This window comes from Propithecus coquereli, unplaced genomic scaffold, assembly GCF_000956105.1.
Source record: "Propithecus coquereli isolate 6110/MARCELLA unplaced genomic scaffold, Pcoq_1.0 Scaffold525, whole genome shotgun sequence".
Lineage (NCBI taxonomy): Eukaryota > Metazoa > Chordata > Mammalia > Primates > Indriidae > Propithecus > Propithecus coquereli.
The window spans coordinates 554,597-559,382 of record NW_012151119.1 but is presented as its reverse complement, the minus strand read 5'-3'; the positions used below and the strand labels follow the sequence as shown (position 1 = coordinate 559,382).

Sequence of the window (4,786 nt, the reverse complement as noted above, 5' to 3'; positions counted from 1 at the left end):
TTTTTTTTAACATTTTAGTTTGGAATATTTATAGATTCACAGGAGGTTAAAAAAATATGACAGAGAAGTCCCATGTATCCCTCAGCCATTTTCCCCCAGCGGTTATATTTTACATGACGATAGTATATCTAGACCAGGAAATTGCCATTGGTACAATGTGTGTTTCCTATGCCAGCTTATCACATGGACATACATGTAACCACCACTACAATTAAGACACCGCGGAACTAATATATCTCCGCAAAGATCTCCCTCATGCTATACCACTACCCTCCTTCGCCATCCTTAACCCTGGCAACCACTACTGTACCCAGAAATAAAATTGATTTTTGTTTATTGATCTTATATCCTGCAGCCTTGGTTCACTTACTGGTTCGAAGAGTTTTTGTGTGTTTTCGTTTGATAGATTCCTTGGGATTTTCTGTTATACATGGATCATGATGTGATCTGGAAATACGGATAATGAAATTTGTTCCTTTCCAATCTTTATGTCTTTGTTTCCTTGTCAATGGTGGCCAGGATGTTCAATACTATTTTATATAAGGATGATGAGAGCAGATATCCTTGACTTGTTTTCTAATTTTTGGCAGAAGGCATTAAGTCTTTCCCTTCTACATATGATGTTAGGGGTAGGGTTTTATAGGTGTCCTTTACTGGTTTGAGGAAGTTCCACTCTGTTCCTAATTTGTTGAGGGTTTCCTAATTTGTCAGCTCACATAATTTATGAAAATCAATTCTAAGTAGACTAAAACCATATTTTTTGACTTTGAAATAATTATAGATTCACAATAAGTTGCAAAAACAATACAGAGAGGCTCCATGTACGCATCACCCAGCTCCCCCAATAGTGACATCTTATGTGACTATAGTGCTTCGCTGATTGACACCGTTCAACTAACTAGACTACAATTATCTGATCTTACTTAGATTTCACCAGAAAAAATCTATTTTTGAAAAGCAAAATTATAAAGTTTTAGATGAAAATATAGAACATATTCATGACCTCAGAGAAAGATTTCTTGAATCAAACAGAAGTACAAAGAGCAAGGGAAAAGAATGACACACTGGGCTATGTTAAAGTTAATAACTTCGGTTCATCAAAAGACACTGTCAAAGTCAAATAAAATACAGAGACAAATCTTTAAAACGTTTAGTTGAGAAGGAAGAATTGCAATTGAAGGTATACACACAGACTGAGTGGTGGTCAGAATGTCCAAAGAATAGACGTTTGGAGGTTTTATAAAAAGGAGAAATGTGAGGTGTTTTTTTGAAAGACAATTCATTGGCACTAGTAAAGTTTTGGGGAGCAGGCAAGGTCCGGCTGGTGAGTGAGGGCAGTGGGTAAAACGAGGCTTAGAGTTGCAGGAGGTCGTTCAGTAGCAATGGATGAAACGGGGCTCAGGTTGCGGAAGGCTGTGTTGGCAGCCAGGCTGGCCAAGAGTTAAGCGCTTGGAGCAACCATGTGCTTTTTCAGCCTGGCCTCTTGATGCTGTTTCACTTGGGCATGACAAGAATGACCCAATTTGTACAGTCAACTTTCACAACACCGTAACAATTGTGAAAAGACAAGCCACAAACAAAATTATTTACAACGTGTGGAACTCACAGCGTTAGTATCCTAAATATATAAAACATCCTGCAATCAATAAGAAAACAAAACACCCAAGACTTGAACTTCACAAATTAGGATCTGCCAGTGACCAAATGCAGATTTCTAAACTGGGTATGAAGGTGTGCGTAGACTTCGCCAGGTTGCACAAGGTGTAGCAGGGCAGGGTGCGTTCAGAAACTCTGCCAGGTTGGCAGTGCCAGGCTGCAAAAGTGTGAGTGCCGGGGCAAGGGACTGGGGGGACGGTGACGGAATGGATGGGAGCAAAAGGGGGCAGGGAAGGGGTGGTGGGCCATGAGCCAGATCAGGCTGCTTTCAGCGTGGTCACTGCCAGCTCCCTGTCAAGGGCCCAGGCTTCGAAAGATACTGTCTCCCAGATGGCATTTATTGTGGGAACATTCCTTTTGTTTGTTTTTAAACAACAAAATAAACGAAAGCTCTGCTAGACAGCAGAACCCCCAGGTGGTTCAGGAAGCCACAGAGCAGCGTTAAGGCTCTTGCCCTTGGCCTTCCCTCGCAGAACCCCCGAGGCAGAGCCAGGGAAATACAAGGTGCTCTACAACTCGCAGCTGCTGTTCCGCTACCGCCTCTACGTGAACCTGGAGACCGTCCTGTACCATGTGCACCTGTTCCAATCCGTGGCACAGCCGGTGCAGCACACAGCACTCTACGTGTGCAAGGCCATGCCCAGGAGGGCCTTCTAGGCGCTGGCCAGGTGGGGCCTCCCAATGCAGGGCTCAGGGCTGGGCTGGGGGAGGGGAGTGACTGTTGATCCCGCCGGGAGGGCAGTTCCTAGCACTCTGTGGGCCCAGGGAAGCTGAGCCCTGGGACCCAGCAGGCCTGGGCGGGGGGGGGAGGTGTGGGGAGGAACAGCCAGCAGGTGTTCTTTGCTGGGCGTGGGGTCGGAGGGGCAAACCCTGTCCAAGTCATTGAAAAGCCGGCAGCAAGTCTGGCCCTGAGCTGCTGATGTATGTTAATAAAGGAGGAGGAAGAGGCTGGAGACAGAGAATGGGGAAGGGACTCAGGGCTGAGAAGGCCTTTCATCCCCCAGCGCTCACCCCAAGACTGGGCAACCCCACAACAGGCTGGTGGGTGTCTCAAGCCAGCAGGGGTGTGTGGGAGGCATTGCAGCCTTTGGGAGGAGGCTGGGCCCGGTGGTGCCTGGGACTTCCACGAATGGCTCTCTGCATGCTAGGTTCATAGCTCCATCCATTGTGGGTTTATTCTTATCTAAAGGCCAGGTGGCAGGTCAGACGGTCACTCAACTAGCAAGAAGCAGGGATCTCACGCCAGACTCCAGAAGCTGTAGAGACTGTGTAGCAAACCAGTCTGGTGCCTGTGTGGCCCCAACGCCCCTGCACGCTGGGCCTGGGCAGACGGCACCGAGGGAGCATCTGCTATGTTGGGGGAGGTGGGACGGCCAGTCTTTGAGCTTTGCTGAGAAATGGGGCTTTGTGTGCATCGTCCTCCTGGGGCTGAGATCCAGCCCTGATGGCAGCTTGCTGGGGCTGCCTCCTGGCGGGTGCAGGCCAATGTGAGGCCTGAATAAGGCCACAGCGACAGAACAGGGGTCCGAGCACCATGTGGGTAGCCCTGACCTTCCAGAGGCTGGGAGGAAGCAAGGGAAGGAGACATTTGCTGTGAGTCCTGGTCATCAGACTGGAATCTGCGCTCTTTACTTGATTCCAAGCTCTGCGACCTGGGGCCGGCTAATAAGCCTCAGAGTTTTCATTTCCTACTGTGCAACTGGGGTGATCATACGTATCCCACAAGGCAGGGGAGGCTCACCGGGGAGGCAGTTCTTTCTTCCAGAATCCACAAAATCTGCCGAAACAGCATCAACCTCAGGGACATGATCATGAGAGACCTGCTGCCTTCGTCCGCCGCGATCAAAGACTTGAGCCAGGAGTTCGGGATGCTCCTTTCGCAAGAAGAACTCGCAGACGAGAGACTGTTGGCTTTACCACTGCAGCCGGCCCCCAGTCACAATCCCGCCCTCACTTTGGAGATCTCTGCCCACCAGGAGACTTACCTGCGCTGGTGGAGCTCCATGAAGCTGAAGAATCAAACCAAGGACAGCCTAATCCAGGTGGGCGCGCGCTCCTCCTGTGATGTCAGGGTTCCTGGTCCCCACCTGGGTTCACCACCCACCCGCAGAGATACAGCACATATTCCCCAGCGGGGCATCTGGGCCGGACGGGCAAGAAGCGCAGGCTGCAGGGCGCTCTTAGCTGTCACCTTTATCACGGCCGCCAGAGTCCATCATAGAGAAAGAACCGTTGCGTGCGTGTGTGTGTGTGTGTGTGTGTGTGTAACATCTTGCTCAGGCTGCCACGGACACGGGTGTCCCAAGATGTCCAAGCAACACAGGAGATAAACCACTCTGCATGAGAGAGTCCCATTTGCTCTACAACCTCGCAAAACCTTGGGTCTGTCCATCTTTATAATGCTAGCTGCTCTGAGGAGCTATGCCGGTATTAAATTCTGGCTTTAATGTAAATAATAATGTTGATAAATAAATAATAAATAACAATGTTGATCACCTTTTCATTACTGGCCATTTGGGTCTCCTTTTGTGAAGTGCCTGTTCATGTTTATATGTATCTTTTCTCCATTTAAAATACGCTCAGTTTTAGATTTTTTACCCATTAGTAGCGTATCATTCAAATGAGTTGTCAGATATATATTGTATCTTTCCCCAGCCTCTCACTTACCTTTTAAGTGTTTTACTGTTGTGTTTTGATGAGAAATGCTTAGTGAGTATAACCCATTTTTCTCTGAGTAGAGTTTTTGGATATTTTTCCTGGGTTTAGAGTTCTAACTTGGCAGCTATTTTCTAACACTTTGAAGATGTCACTCTACTGTCACTTGACTTCCATTGTTTGTGTTGGTCAGCTGTCCATCTTAGTCTTGCTCTTTTGAAGATAATGTGGCTTTCTCTGGTTCCTCAAAATTTTTCCTTTTCTTTGGTTTTCAGCAGTTTTACTAGGATGTTCCTAAGTGTGTTTTTCTTTATATTTATCCCGCTATGGGTTTGTAGAACTTGTTGAATCTGTGGCTCGATATTCTTTGTTACGTTTTTAAAGTTCTAGGAGAGTATTTCTCCTCAGATCTAACTTCTATTCATCTCCTCTCCCTCTCCTCCTGGAACTCCAGGGACATACTGGATAGTTTGAT

The 4,786-nt window shown here is 47.4% G+C and overlaps 1 pseudogene; it reads left to right on the top strand.

Moving 5' to 3' along the window:
* LOC105820418 overlaps positions 1–3,877 on the top strand; it is a 17,258-nt pseudogene extending 13,381 nt beyond the window's left edge.
* Positions 3,878–4,786: the final 909 nt, after the last annotated feature.